We start from the raw sequence: 17,164 nt of genomic DNA, 5'->3' as shown, positions 1-17,164 counted from the left end.
GTGGAGCCTGGAGTCTACCTGAGTACATTAACTAACCTAGCTGGCTTAAAGGTGTTATTACATTTTTTAAAAAAAAGGATAATCAGGCCAATATTTTGATGATGTAACATTGGGAATGGCATAAGCCAATGAAAGGTTTTTATTGCATTTTTCTTTTTTATCGGATATTTATTCCTGTACTGTATATTCTCTGTCTGTCGGTCGGTCTCCCCTCGCTCGCACCAGCTTCCTTGCACTAAACCAGGAAGTGACTGTACATTTTATTTGTAAATCTGTGTATATTATAAAAGATATGTCCCCTCAAATCTCTTAGTTACAGCAACATTGTTCATGCGCAGTAGTTTGTTTATGCTTATTTATTGAAATGATAAAAATATATTTGGTCATTTTGCGCACTGGGTCTCCGAGCCTGTCCTAGGATGTCATCATGAACTTAAGGTGAGGTTCAGAGCATCTCAAAGCGGGGCCACAGGGGCTCTTGCTGGCCGGGGAGAAATGGACATATACACGCATTGTAGGACTGCCACAGCGTGTTTCTAAACAAACAATTCATTATTGTCTCCACCAGGCCGAAAGGCATGGCCGAGACTAAGTTTTGCACCCTGTCCACCCGTCTGTGTGTCCATCCGTCCGTCCGTCTGTGGACGGCTAATCTCTGTATGTGCACTAGAGGCCAAGAAAAAAGCTTTGCTCTGCATTTTTCACATTTGCCTTTTATAGCGCCACCAGGAGGCCGACTTATGTAAAACACATTTTTGGATATTACTCCTTCAGATTTTATCCAAATTTCACACAAACCGGTACACATGATCTGTATAGTCATGTGATCAAGACGGATCTGTTAGATTTTTCACATTGCATCCTGATTGGCTAAGATTGACATCTAAGGTTTGCAGGAGTGGCCGCAGCACTCCTGCAGCGTCCGATTATGATGAAACTTTGCACGCACATTCGCACTACGTTGAGGAACAAATGCCATCCTTTCAACATTCGCCTATCAACCAGAGCGAGAGCAAGAGCTCTGGTTGATATTATTGATTTATTTGATTGGTGCTGGCTGGAGATACAATGTGTGTATTTGTCCCCGACCAGCGGGGACACAGAAGCGGCTCTGGCGAGCTCGGAGAGACGGAGACCCATGCTCGCTGTTACGAGCTTGAAGTACGATGTACAAAAGCGAGTAAAGGGGTTTCTGGGTATAGTTCTGACAGGGTATAAAATAGCGCCAGGTAGATTGGTGAGTGGGCGGAGTAAAGGTGTGTTTCTCCGCCTCCTGAACATCTGACAGATGCAAACTCATGCATGTAATAGCCTTATCACCTTGCCATTTTGCTGGGCTTGTTTGTGTCTTCATGTAGAGACCGCTTTTTGTTCATCCAGTGCCTTTGCTAGTGATCATTTGTTTCTCGGTTGCCCCCTGTTTTCCTCTGAGATCCTTGTAAACTGCCCATCAGACTTGTTAATTATAAATATTCAATCAAAATTACGTCATAATTATGAGGTTTTCCCCCCCGAAGTTAACATAACCAAAAATAAGGTTCAATTCGTCTATAATGTTTTTCTTAGGACAAGGTTCCCAATATTGCTCTGATTGGCTCTGGAGGAGGAGAGAGAGCCATGGTAGGACTGCTGGGATCTCTGCTTCAACTGAAGAAAGAAGGTCTACTGGACTGCATGATGTACCTGAGTGGAGTGTCTGGATCTACCTGGTACAAACACACAGAGAGAAAGAGATTGAGAGATTGAGAGAGAGAGAGAGAGAGAGAGAGAGAGAGAGAGAGAGAGAGAGAGAGAGAGAGAGAGAGAGAGAGAGAGAGAGAGAGAGAGAGAGAGAGAGAGAGATAGTGTGTGAGAGGCGACATAAACATCTGATGGATCATGGTTAAGAACAGTGTTTAATATCAACGTATTACAATTATATAATGAATTCAGTTAAAGTAGTGCCCGCAGGAAGTGCCATGAAGTAGTTAATATAACTTAATAACTGTATTATTACTTGGCCAGCACTCTGTACAGACTGCTGGGATCTGTGCTTCAACTGGAGAAAGCAGGTCTACTGGACTGCATGATGTAGTACCTGGATCTACCTGGTACATAGAGAGAGAGAGAGAGAGAGAGAGAGAGAGAGAGAGAGAGAGAGAGAGAGAGAGAGAGACAGAGACAGAGACAGAGACAGAGAGACAGAGAGAGACAGAGACAGAGACAGAGACAGAGACAGAGACAGAGACAGAGACAGACAGACAGACAGACAGACAGCACACAATATATTCTCACTCAAACAAGTAGACTTGACCAGGGCCGTGTTAACTTCAGAATGGGCCCAAGGCAAAGCCAGATTTTCGGGCCGCCCCCCTCACCACACCTATCCCCCGCCGCTGCCTACGTCTTGTGCATGCTTCGCATGCGGACTTAACGTCAGCGAACTAGATTGCGGGTGTCTGTTACTACAGGATATGCGTCGACACGCATATTATTCTTCTCTTTATCTCAGTATTTTTAAAAAAGGCAACACGTGTCGTAGTCATAGGCTGCTCTTTCTTTACCATCTAAAACAAACAAACTCAGCTGATGTGACATCAGAGGCTTCACTGCTTCTGTTTTTATAATTTAATTTATATTTATAAGTATATGCATAAAAAGATCATCCAATGTTGTCAACAGACATGCAATTTATGAAGGTATCAACATAATGATAACTTAATTAAATTGTGTATTTTCTCTGTTCTCCTCTACAGGTGCATGTCCTCCTTATACAAAGAGGAAAACTGGTCCACGGATCTGAAGAATGTGACAGATGCCATTGTTAGACGGCTGTCTGGTGAGAGTGTGTCCTGGAAGGCGAGGGGAGAAAAACTGAAAAAATACTACAGCGAAACTGACAACTACTCTTTGACTCATTTCTGGTCTGCAGTTGCGGTCCCCATATGGGTGAAAGAGGTCAGACAATCAAATACACACAACAACCTCTTCAGTCGCATTAAATGCAACTACATGACGTATTGTTAAAACACACACATACTGCAGCATGCTAGCTGAAAGCATTTTGTAGATGACTTGAGAGAGTGCCGTGCCCGGTGCAGAGTCATCGGATAGGCGATTGTCCAGAACCGCCAGAAAAGGCTCTGGCCATGGCCAATTTATTGCCATGGCAACCCCAGCCTAAGTGCCGCCCGGTGGGCGAACCTCTGACGTCACACTCATGTCACCATGACTCACTCAGCAGCCATAATAACCATATAATGCAACTGTGCCCACATATGGAGTGTGTTGTCTAACCTCAATGTGTCGTATGGGCACAAAAGGGGCATACCTATATATGGGCATATATCGAGTACGCTCCCGAGTAGGCTTTTCTAAGTAGGCTTAAAAAGTGCTATATAAATTTGAGATATAATAATAATAATAACAATAAAAACAATGACGCGACAATAATAATAATAACTAGAAAGTACTGTTCCTGAAGAAACAGTGTGGGATCGCTAAGAATGTTGATAGTATCACACTAGAAAGTACTGTACCTGATTAATTCTGTCTTACCTATTTATATTACATATTGTGATGTCACGTGAAGCTTGACCAATCCGAAAACGGGCGGAATAATAATAACTATTGAAGATAACATTAGTGTGATCGCTAAAGCGATCCCACAATTATTAGTAGTATTACATTGCAGACAACTAATCATTAAATATTATATAAAACGAAAGGATTGGACTGAGGTGATCATCAAAAATGCTTGTGTTTCTAGCGCACACTTCAAATCAAATATGGTTAAATAAAGTATTGTCTGTTACAGGTATGGATATGCGTCTAAATATTTGTTATGCCCATTCTAACAGATATAACAAAAGAGACATCACATGAGTCATGACAGGAAGTACTGAGTCAGTTTTGTTGTCTCTTCAGATAGATGAAACACGTCTTTCAGCTCAGAGGGGAAAGCATCCTAAGGATCCCTATCCCATCTTCACTGTGATTGACAAGGGGATGAAACAACAAAAACCACAAACAAAAACGTTGTTAAAAGGTAAAGTATCATCATCAGTATCATTATCATCTGTTTGTTTTTGTTTGTTTGTTTGTTTGTTTGTTTGTTTGTTTGTTTGTTTGTTTGTTTGTTTGATTGATTGATTGATTGATTGATTGATTGATTGATTGATTGATTGATTGATTGAAAAAATGACCATGGTGTTTCATTACTGTCTTACTGCATTGTGAGAAAAACTTTTTGATAAATGAACAAATGAACATGTATAGTTATAAAATAGTTGAGTCTGGCTGTTCTGTCTTGCTTTATTGGAGCCAAATCACTTTGAACCACACTGATACAGAGAGTAACTCGGTTTTCTTCGCAGACACGTGGGTTGAAATGACCATCCCTGAGGCAGGGTATACTCTGGCTGGGGCCTTCGTGGACCAGAAGTCCTTTGGGAGTAAGTTTGACGACGGGAACTTCATTAAGGACCAGAAAGAGATGGACATGCTCTACATACAAGGTGACTAACTGTTAACACAGACAGACTCCACCATAGTCAGTCCAGTTGTTCTGTTCGTTTGCTTCTCCAGATATTTTAACTGTGTTGATCTATCATTGGCAGGCTTGTGTGGCAGCGCCCTTGCTGATGGGACAGAACTGTTGAAAGAACTATGGAAAATTCTAAAGGAAGCCATAAAAAACATACCGCATCACAGTATGAAATTATTATTTTATTCATTTCATTGGTTCATTGGTTAATTCGAGCATTTACTCTATCACACACATTTTAATGATTAAATAATGTTATTATGTATTTATTATTTATGTCTGCATGCACGTATGCATTTCTGTCCTTCTAGCTGAGGAGTACAGTTGCCAGGCGTGTGAAGTGCTCCAGGACCTGGTGGAGATTAATCTTCAGGACTCAGAAGATGAGGATTATTCCGATCTTGTTCCAAAACTTAACAAGCTGCTCGAAGGTACGCTTTGAATTTGAATTTCATGTTTGAAAGTCAGTATGTTCTCTGTAAACTATTAGTACAGTATTCGTACTTGCACTTTGTATTAAGCCACATGTACACATGTATTTATTTTTTATGTAGCTTTTTATATGCATTTGGGCCTTTCATCCATATGCAAACATGTTTTTTGGACCCTGAAAACCATTATTGAATACTCCTTCCACGGTGAAGATATTAAAACAATTTTTTTTGTATTGACAAGACTGATTGTGGGGTGAGCATGGTAAACAGCGTTTTTGGCTGCCATGCCATAGTGTCTTTTTTTCCTTATGACGTCAGCTCCTTGCACCATCACCTCCTTCGTTTACAGAAGTTCAGGATTAAATCATATTTTTTTCAATGGTGGACGTGGAAAAAATAATAAAATAAGAAACACTTGATGAATTGAAGTAAAATGGAGGCCAAGATTAACAACAGCAAAACTATAACAGATTTTTACAGATTTTTGTAAACTAAAAAATGTCCATCTCTGTTACCCTGTAGGCAAACTAGACAAGATGGGCCAGGCGGTGTCGCTGGACACAATGCAAATGGAAAAGACTGCTGCAGTGGAGGAGCTCAAGAGGCTCACCTTGTTGGTCTGTGACTGTTTCTCTGACTGGTACAAGGACCAGGAGTTTATCGCTGTTAGCGGTGAGTTGTGTTGTTCTCCCCTGCCTCTCTAACACACACACACACACACACACACACACACACACACACACACACACACACACACACACACACACACACACACACACACACACACACACACAAATGCATTTATAGGTCATTATTATTAGGGGGCCAGCCTAGGGCTGTGGTACCCCATTGTTTTTTGTGGTTTTATTATTCTTCCACCGTTTTTCGCATATTTCGCAGTATTAGCCTAACCAGTCGTGTTTTTTTTTTACAAAACTCTTGCATTATGGTAGAGGGCTATGTCAAATGGCGAAGACACAAAACCCACAACCATTGGCCAAAGGGTGGCGCTATAGCAATTAATTGAAAATGCAAACTTTGAACAGGTATAACTCATGCCCCATTTAACGTTCAGCGATGAAACTTCATTAAAAATATGCACGTTGTCCTCATGACGAACAACTTTGTCACTTTGACCTATGACCTCTGACCCTTACATCTTCCGCCATTTTGAATTATATGAAAAACTGTTCATTTCGAACTTCTCCTGAGATCTTCGAGCAATCTGCACGAAACTCTCTACACATTGACATTGGACCAATATCTACAAACCCACTTGGAAAAAAATAAGCTTTTATGAGCCAATGAATATTGCAGTTTTATGAAAATTATTATTCTGCCCCTGACTACGTAAATGCAGAGTCCAGGGCAGGAATTTCAGGGAGGCCACGAAGGCCATGGCAGTCGTTGCCCCTCAGTTTGGCCTTGTGCCCCTCAAAAAAAAAAAAAGTGTGATGTTTGAAGATTCAAATGTATGTATTTATGTATTTATTTTTACTTCTACATCAGTAATCATCAATTATGTCATAAAACCCTAACTTAATATGCCCTAAACGACGATACTGTGCAATTCTTGGCATCCTTTTAAAGTAGTCAGGCATTTCATAATAAACCATTGATGACCACAGTAATAGTAATCCATGTCCATAATTATCCACTTACTGTATATATTGTGAAAGTGCTCTGGTCATATTAACCTACATTACCAGCATTGACCTATGGTAGTAGAATAGGATTTATGAACACCTTATTGTGTAGTACCAATATACGGTATACTTCTAATTTCAGATATTTTTGAATATCTCAAGATATTCATAAGCACGGCGGCATGCATAAAGAGCTGGAAGTGGGGAACCACATACAACTTCCTGTACAACATGCAAGGTGAGAGCAGAGCTCTGACAGAAATCACTGTAATCTTATCTTATCTTACTACTATATAATTGACAAAAGCTCAGAAAGTTCGTCCGGGATTCGCAAGCACAGGATCACTCCATATGCCTCCAAGACCCGCCACAGACTGTTGATCAGAGCTCTGGCTATGTTTTAGGCATCTTACCTCACCTCGATCAGTGATAAGACTCTCGGCTTGATTGATTCTCTGATTTGCCTATCAGACCCTCAGCCTGATCTGGCAGGTTGCCATAGCAACCAGATACAGGAAGTCTGACCTTTTTATCATATGAGGGCTATTAGGGCCGCAAAGCAAAGCGGGGAGGGAGGAGAGGAGAGGAGAGGAGCCGAGAGGAGAGGAGAGGCCAGAGGGGCCGGACTTCGCATGACGTGTGTGCATGCAGAGTGACCCACCTCGATCAGTGATCAGACCCTCATCCTGATCTGGCAGGTTGCCATAGCAACCAGATACAGGAAGTCTATTACCAAAGTCTACTATAATTGACAAAAGAAAACGGAAAAGAGAAAAATAGCACTAAACCAAACACTTTCATGAGGAGGAGAAGCTATCAAAGGTTTATTTCTGAAGTATTATGCGACTCATTCCTCCGTTCAAGCAATGAAGTCCAGTGGTCTGCTGAGTCCACCTTTTCTATTCATACCTCGGATTGGGCCTAGTCTAGTCATAATTATTGATGAAAGCTGTGTATTCATCTCTTTGGGGAAACAACTATCCATCATTGTTTAATCATGAAAAGGTTTCCAAAAAGTTCAGCATAACAGGGAGAAAAAGAAAAAAAAAGTCTCCTCACATTTACTTAATTTGTTTTTAATGTATGATACAATCAATCAGCATGCACTTTAAGGTCTAAATTAAAATATAATAATAATAATAAGGGTAATAATAATAATAATAATAATAATAATAATAATAATAATAATAATAATAATAATAATAAAAATAATAAGGGTAATAATAATAATAACTAGAAAATGTGCTCCTCGGAGCACAAGTCTCCGCCAGCAGACTATAGCAATTATATTATCATAGCAATAACTAATGAGATACAGTAGAGTAAAAGATATATACTGTAGTTAAATAAAAAGGTGTATGTTAAAGAAATATTTATTAAAAAAAAAATGATTTAAAAATCATATTTTGTCTTCTAATGTTTAAAAATATGTGACACACCTATTTATAGAATTGTATTTCGTCATGCATTCCTCTAGCCAATCAAAGGCATTGGTGTCAACATATTAATACGTATTAAGATTTCGGTCTTGTTGTGGGATCAATTCAACTCTAATCCTCTTCTGTGTTACTGTTGTAGATGAGTATGCTTTCTTAGCTTTGGCCTTCTGCGCATTTGCTTGACCAATGTCAGGTGTTCTCAAAGGGACACACACACGCACGGACGGGTGATTTGGACTAGAAGATACTGTTCCAATCAAGACTGATTGATCCTGTCTTACCTCGCTTCAAAAACGTAAACGGCTTTTTGAAGTGACACACCTTTTTATTATAGGATTGTATTTCGTCATGCGTCCCTCTAGCCAATCAGAGACATTGATGTCAACATATTGACACGTATTAAGAGTTCGGCTTTGTTGTGGGATCATTTCAACTCTAGTCCTCTTCTACGTTACAATTGTAGATGAGTATGCTTTCTTAGCTTTGGCCTTCTGCGCCTTTGCTTGACCAATGTTAGGTGTTCTCAGAGGGAAACACACACGCACAGACGGGTGACTTGGACTTACTGAAGGTACTGTTCCAATCAAGTCTGATTGATCCTGTTTTACCTCACTTCAAAAAGTAGGGGCTTTTTGAAGTGACACACCTATTTATAGAATTTTATTTCGTCACGCGTCCCTCTAGCCAATCAGAGGCATTGGTGTCAACAAATTGACACGTGTCACGTGGAGCTTGCCCAATGTTAGCTTGGCTAACAATGTTTGCTCACACAAAGCGAAAACATATTCTCCACCTTCGGCGGAGACAATAATAATAATAATACATTTATGTGAAACACACTTTATATTTGACACAAAAAGTGCTACATTGCAAGATAAAAAGATTAACAATATTATAAATATTAAGATATTAAGTAACATGAGGTGATTCTCTGGCTACGAGACTAGTGGCTAGCTGTCTGGAATGGGTTTCCCAAATGTGGAGTGATATATCTATGACGTATGATATAGAATAGAATAGAATAGACTTTATTTACCATTTGCACAAATGCATAGGAAATCTTGGAGCTCAGCTCCCAGGGTCAAGCTCAGCTCCCAGTGTCATCACCAGTGACATCACCGGTAGGCAGGTTTGGTCATTTCAAATAATATTTCAAACTTTACTATTATTAACAGTGGTTTCTATTTCAGCATGATAACGTTCCATGCTGTACAGGCTGTAGTTTCTATTAGCTTGGAATCCCAATTGATAACTGGTCACTGGTAGGCAGGTTTCAGAACTGTCCACAGCCCTCCTCTGAAAGACAGACTGAGTAGACAGAAATGGTACCATATTATAATGAGCATTAGTGAGGACCAATGATATGAAGATAGGTTGAAAATGGTTGAAGTGGTCCTTCCATGACAAATGATTGTTGTCAGCTAATTGTTGTGCCACACGTTCCTGGTCCCTCCCCTGCACGCCATATAAGGGCAAGGGCTGGGCGTCTCCCTCAGCCAGCAGCCAGCTCAGGTGTGGCTGGTCCCAATCAGCCCAGCTGCTCCACATCACCATCATCAGGAGCTGGCCAATATAAGCTGCAGAGAACCGACGCCCGATGCTTGAATATTAACTACTGTGGCTCCCTCCTCCTCGAACCCAGTGTCTCCCAGCTCCATCCACACTCCTCCGCCCTCTCCACCAGTGCTCCGCTTCCTTACTCCCTGGATTCCAAAAACCCTCTCACCTCCCCAGGACTTTACCTCCCACCGTAACGTTTATTATTTAATAAAATTCCTTTTACCCCTATTCCTGTCTCCGTGTCTTTGCTTTTGGGTCCCCGGCATGTTTGGCTTCTCAGCACCGGTCCAGCCTAACAGAATATTCAAGCCAAAATGAGCCAAGCCGGGTTCCCAGAGGCAGAGAACCAGATGGAAGATTTTTTTAGTTTGCCGCAGGAATTGAGTACGGTTTTCCCCACTGTCCAAACCCAAGTTTCAATTCTTGAGAATACGTCTCAAACCACTGTTGGAAATGTTGCAACGCTTTCTAGCCAAGTGAATGCCATTGCAGGAGCCTTGACTGGCATACAACAGTCCCTGGATGCCCTTACTGCTCAAGGCTCTGTCAGAGAAAATCAAACTCCCGTTCTCGACTCTGGTTCCAGTTCTTCCAACGTACCTGCTAACCTCGGCCTCCCCGCCCCACAGCAGCCTCGGTCTGAGCCTGGGTTGGTCACCCCTAGGCCGTTTAATGGTAATTTCGAGCAAAGCAGGGGCTTCTTGGCACAATGCGAATTACTCTTTACCCATCAGCCCTCCAGATATTCCTCAGATGGGTCCAAGATTGCTCTCATTATGTCCCTCCTAGTCGACATGGCCCTCAGCTGGGCTATAGCAGTGGTAGAGAACAACCCATCTTTTGCCACCAACTACTCACAGTTCAAGAGTGAGTTTCGAGCTGTGTTTGATCACCCTGCAGACGGGCAGAACGCTGCCAGCCGCTTGCTGATTATCCACCAGGGGTCGCGTTCAGTGGCTCAGTATACGCTGGAGTTCCGGATCCTTGCTGCTGAAAGTAATTGGAACGACCACGCCCTCCTTGGTGTCTATCGCAAGGGCCTGAGTGATGCTGTTAAAGACCTCATTGTCCGTGACTGTCCGAAGACCCTTAATGAGCTCATTTCCTTGGCCCTCAAGATGGACACTCGGCTTCAGGAACGCCGTGCGGACCGAGCCCAACGAAGCCCCTCTCTTCGCCCAATGCCCAACTCGCCGGTAGAGGCTATACTGGTGAGCAAAGCTACCTTTCCTCGACCCAAGAGTCCCAATCGTCTTTTCCCCGCTACCCTGGCCTGGGACAAAGAGACACTGTCTGTTAGTGCCCTCATTGACTCTGGTGCGGACGAGAGCCTTTTGGACATTTCCCTAGCTCGCCAGGCGGGCATCCCTTTAGTTCCCTTAGATCGCACTCTGTCTCCCCGGGCTATCGACGGGCACTCCTATTTCCTTTTCCACTGAACCTCTCACGCTCACTCTTTCGGGTAATCACTCTGAGTCCATACGCTTTTTTGTTCTGCACGCCCCCACTGCGCCTCTGGTGTTAGGTAGACCTTGGTTGGAGAGGCATGAACCTCACATCTCTTGGGCCTCTGGCCGAATCCTGGGTTGGAGCACAGCATGCCATGCGGCCTGTCTGCGCTCCGCCCTGTCTCCTCCCAGTGGTCCCAGGCCCATGTCCTCTCCCCCTGATGTCACTGGTGTTCCCGCTGTCTATCTTGACCTGGCCCCGGTGTTTAGTAAGGATAAAGCCCTTTCACTTCCCCCTCACCGGCCATATGATTGTGCCATCGACCTCCTTCCTGGGGCGTCCCATCCTAGGGGCGTCTCTACAACATCTCCCTTCCGGAGAAGGAGGCGATGCGCAATTATATTGCAGAGTCCCTGCTCTCAGGCATAATAAGACCATCGTCTTCTCCCCTTGGGGCAGGCTTCTTTTTTGTGGCTAAGAAGGATGGCGGCCTGAGGCCTTGTATCGACTATCGTGGTCTTAATGACATCACGGTGAAGAATAGGTATCCACTCCCCCTGATTAGTTCCACTTTTGAGCCACTTACTCATGCCCGGGTGTTCACTAAACTGGATCTTCGCAACGCCTACCACCTAGTCCGGATCAGGGAGGGCGACGAATGGAAGACGGCCTTCAACACCCATCTCGGCCATTTCGAGTACCTCGTGGTGCCCTTTGGCCTTTCCAATGCCCCGGCTGTCTTCCAAGCCCTCGTGAACGACGTGCTAAGAGACATGCTAAACGTCTTTGTGGTGGTGTACCTGGACGACATCCTCATCTTCTCCAGGTCCTTGGAGGAACACCACCAGCATGTCCGCCTAGTTCTCCAGCGGCTGTTGGAGAACCGCCTCTTTGTCAAAGCCGAAAAGTGTGAGTTCCACTCTGACTCTGTGACATACCTTGGAAACGTTGTGGAAGCTGGACAGATGCGTGCTGATCCCGCCAAGGTCAAGGCAGTGGAGGAGTGGCCGCGTCCCGCTAACCGGACTCAGCTCAGAGGCTTCCTGGGTTTCGCCGGGTTTGTACGCCGGTTCATCAAGGGATTCAGTCAGATTGCTGCCCCTCTCAATGCCCTTACCTCCATCTCATGCCCCTTTTCCTGGACCCCCGAAGCTGAGGCAGCTTTCTCCAAGCTCAAGGGCTTGTTCTCTACGGCTCCTGTGCTCGTCCACCCTGACCCGGAGAGGCAATTCATCGTGGAAGTGGATGCTTCAGATACGGGCGACGGAGCCATCCTCTCCCAGCGGTCTGAGGAGGACCAGAGGGTGCATCCGTGCGCTTATTTCTCTAGGACCTTCGACTTCGCTGAGAGGAATTACGACGTGGGTAACAAGGAGTTGCTGGCAGTCCACGACGCTCTGAGGGAGTGGAGACACTGGTTGGAGGGAGCGAAGCTGCCGTTCATCGTGTGGTCAGACCACAAGAATCTGACCTACTTGAGGACGGCGAAGAGGCTTAACTCCAGGCAGGCCCGCTGGGCCCTATTCTTCAGCCGGTTCGATTACACTCTCACCTACCGCCCGGGCTCCAAGAACGTCAAGGCTGACGCTCTATCCCGACAGTTCCCTGGCGATAAACCCACTATCCAGGAGAGTTCCAACACCATCGTTCCCCCTGCCCGGGTGGTAGGTGTTGTCACCTGGGCCATCGACTCGGTGGTGAGACAGGCCCTTCTGGCCCAGCCCGACCCGGGCAATGGTCCTCAGAACAAGCAGTTTGTCCCTGATGCTGTCCGTCCACAGGTGTTGGAGTGGGGTCACTCCAGTCGTGTTGCCTGTCATCCCGGAGAGCGCCGGACAGCGGGGTTCATCGGCCAGAGGTTCTGGTGGCCCACCCTTAAGAAGGATGTCAGGGAGAGGGAGTTTGTAGCCGCCTGCACCGTCTGTGCCCGTGGTAAGGCATCCCATCGCCCTCCGGCAGGTCTCCTACAACCCCTCCCCATTCCGAGTCGACCTTGGTCACACATAGCCATGGACTTCGTTACTGGGCTCCCGGTGTCCCAGGGCTGTGACACCATCCTGACCGTGGTCGACCGGTTCTCTAAGGCAGTCCACTTTGTTCCTCTCCCCAAGCTCCCTTCTGCTGCTGAAACGGCGGACCTCCTCACCCTCCATGTCGTCCGCCTCCACGGAATCCCTGCTGACATCGTGTCCGACCGTGGTCCCCAATTCATCTCCAAGGTGTGGCAGGCCATTTGCAAGGGAATTGGGGCCACGGCCAGCCTCTCCTCTGGGTACCATCCGCAGTCCAATGGGCAGGCGGAGCGTGCCAACCAGGCAGTCGAGGCGGCTCTTCGCTGCGTGGCCTCCAGCAACCCCTCTTCCTGGGCCAAGTACCTTGGGTGGAGTATTCCCTCAACACCATGGAGAGCTCCGCCACCGGTATGTCGCCTTTTCAATGCTCGCTGGGTTACCAACCTCCTCTGTTTCCCCAACAGGAGCTGGAGGTGGCGGTCCCGTCCACCAAGGCCCACCTCCGCCGGTGCCGACGCATCTGGAAGGCTGCCCGGGCTAAGCTACTCCGTGCTTCCGTGAGTGCCCAGCGGTGTGCCAACCGGCGGAGGGTGCGTGCCCCTGTCTACCAGCCTGGCCAGAAGGTTTGGCTGTTGGCCCGGGACCTGCCCCTCCAGACCTCCCAGACTTCTACCCGCAAGTTGAATCCCCGGTTTGTCGGCCCCTACACCGTGGACCGTATCATCAGCCCCACTGCGGTTCGTCTGGATCTTCCTCCTGCTCTCAAGGTTCATCCCGTGTTCCATGTGTCCCAGCTTAAGCCTGTGGCCACCAGCTCCTTGTCTCCGCCGGTTTCGGCTCCTCCGACCCCTCGACTCCTGGCTGGCGGTGACCCTGTTTGGACAGTCCGGAAGCTCCTCGCCGTCCGTCGTCGGGGGAGAGGTTTCCAGTACTTAGTGGACTGGGAGGGCTTCGGCCCTGAAGACCGTAGCTGGGTGCCCCGGTCCTACTTTGCTGACCCCTCCCTGTTGGACGACTTCTACCGGGACAATCCAGGCGTCCCAGGACGGTCGTCCGGTGCCTCCCGTAAGGGGAGGGGTACTGTTGTGCCACACGTTCCTGGTCCCTCCCCTGCACGCCATATAAGGGCAAGGGCTGGGCGTCTCCCTCAGCCAGCAGCCAGCTCAGGTGTGGCTGGTCCCAATCAGCCCAGCTGCTCCACATCACCATCATCAGGAGCTGGCCAATATAAGCTGCTGAGAACCGACGCCCGATGCTTGAATATTAACTACTGTGGCTCCCTCCTCCTCGAACCCAGTGTCTCCCAGCTCCATCCACACTCCTCCGCCCTCTCCACCAGCGCTCCGCTTCCTTACTCCCTGGATTCCAAAAACCCTCTCACCTCCCCAGGACTTTACCTCCCACCGTAACGTTTATTATTTAATAAAATTCCTTTTACCCCTATTCCTGTCTCTGTGTCTTTGCTTTTGGGTCCCCGGCACGTTTGGCTTCTCAGCACCGGTCCAGCCTAACACTAATGATATGCATAGTTCACATGAATATAGACATAATGTTCTGGCTATATTAAGAAATTGTAATAGATATTTTGCAATGTACATAATCAATTTTTAGTCGAATCTATGGACCCCGGTCTCCTGGCAACAAAAACGAGGGACTACATTGACGCTGGGCTGAAGCTGAACTCTCCCTACTTCTCCGTCCTCAGACCAGAGAGAGAAATCGACCTCATCATCTCCCTCGACTTCAGCGCCGGGGATCCCATGCTGGTAACGCACGCACGCACGCACGCACATACACACACACACACACACACACACACACACACACACACACACACACACACACACACACACACACACACAAAAATAAAAAGAATTGACCTACTATTTATAGAAGTACAATTTCCTGACTTGTCTATCTGGCCACAATTTTATCTCCTTCACCAGAAAATTGATAAACGTGTCTGTAAATTTTCTAGGCCACAAGCGGCTGTTAAAGGGTTAGTTCAGATTTTTTGAGTATTTTCTGTAGGAAATACTTACCATTAATGTAGTGGTTGCAAAGGTATTAATTGATTGCCAGAGTCCTGTGGTCAGAGTTATGGTCCGGTTCTGATGAATATGAAGTAGTTCCGGTAGATTAGTAGATTTGGTGGGGGCCGCTCATTAAAAATAAATTAATTTAAAAAAATGGTATTGTTGACCTATTTCTACCATATAGTGCAGGTTTCGTTCAATTTCGACCCCTCTGTCACATGGTACTATTTTTTGTGTCATATATTTTGTGCGTGAGTAGGCTGCCGCGGCGTAGTGATTATGTACACAAACATTAGTACCATGTGACAGAGGGGTCGAAATTGAACGAAACCTGCACTATATGGTAGAAATAGGTCAACAATACAAATGATGCTATTTTTTTTTATTAATTTATTTTCAATGAGCGGCCCCCACCAAATCTACTAATCTACCGGAACTACTTCATATTCATCAGAACCGGACCATAACTCTGACCACGGGACTCGGGCAATCAATTAATGCCTTTGCAACCACTACATTAATGGTAAGTATTTCCTACAGAAAATACTCAAAAAATCTGAACTAACCCTTTAATGTCATTCCAAAAAATAAACAACTTCTTTTCATGTTATGACATTGAGGTTGGCTGTGATATGTTTTTATATAGAAATAGTGAGGTAATGGAATCCTTCACCAGAAGAGGGAGTGTAGAAGCCTTATGAAAAAAGAGAGACCAGCTACTAAAACAGTCACTAAAATCTGGACTGACCACTTACTGCCATAAATGTGCCCGCATAAGAAATAGTGATACATTTCATTAGAAAGGCTAAAGCAACATTTTTCATAATGTCATCGAGAGTGTGAAAGGAAATGGGAAAAAGGTCTGGCAGTACATTAATACATTAATGGGAAGACTGGAGGAGAATTGAGACTTCTTTTTGTTGCTTATTTCTACAGACAGTGAGTGACGCTCATAAAATGGCCAAGGAGCTGGGGATAGCTTTCCCACCTGTTCGTTACCCAGAGGATGCCACTAAAAGACCAAAGGCCTTCTATGAGTTTCAACCGAAAAAACAAGAAGACACAAAAACCCCAACAGTGATCCACATGCCACTATTCAACATCGATAACTCTGGAGGTAACGGTTCTATTTTACTGTACATAAACATTAATACTTGTAATGTAAATCCAAGTATGTTCAGTAAACACAGGGGGTCTTGAGCTCATTGTCTCCACCAGGCCGAAAGGCATGGCCGAGACTATGTTTTGCACCCTGACCGTCCGTCCTTCCGTGTGTGCGCGTGTCCGTCTGTCTGTGAGTAGATAATTTCCGGCACCGCTGGCCCGGTCGCTGCGAAACTGTGCACGCACACACTCCCTGGATGCCAAAGCCGAACATTATGCCCCGAATTTTTCAGATTGGCCTGTTACAGCGCCACCAGGAGGTCGATTTTTGCAAAACACGTTTTGTGATATCACTCCTACATCTTTTGTCCAAACATCAAGCAAATCGGTACACAGTATCTCTATAGTCATGTGATCAACACGGATCTGTCTGATTTCCCATATTCCATCCTGATTTGCTAAGATTGGCTTCCAAAGTTTGCAGGATTGGTTTGTTTTGAACAAAATGCCTCAAAATCATGAAAGCAGCATGCGATTTCTGTGAAATTCTGCACGCACATTCCCACTAGGTTAAGGAAGAAATGCCACTTGAATTTTCCAATCAGCCTCATGGTGGCGCTATAACAGGCCCATTCGCGTTTTTACCTATAACTGCACCGATCTGCGTGAAACTTTTCACGCACACTCCAAGGAAAAACCTTTGCCCTTTGCCCATTTTTCACATCTGCCTTTTAGAGCGCCACCAGGAGGCTGACTTTTGTAAAACCATTTTTTAAATATTACTCCTTCAGATTCTATCCAAAAATCACGCAAATCGGTACACAGTATCTCTATAGTCATGTGATCAAGACGGATGTGTCCGATATTTCATATTCCATCCTAATTGGCTAACATTGGCTTCCAAAGTTTGCAGGATAGGTCCCTTTTGAACAAAATGCCTCAATCCATGGACACAGCAT

The sequence above is a fragment of the Gymnoscopelus braueri genome (genome assembly GCF_963280865.1).
Source record: "Gymnoscopelus braueri genome assembly, chromosome: 3".
NCBI classification, from domain to species: Eukaryota; Metazoa; Chordata; class Actinopteri; order Myctophiformes; family Myctophidae; genus Gymnoscopelus; species Gymnoscopelus braueri.
Note: the sequence above shows the minus strand (reverse complement) of the source record.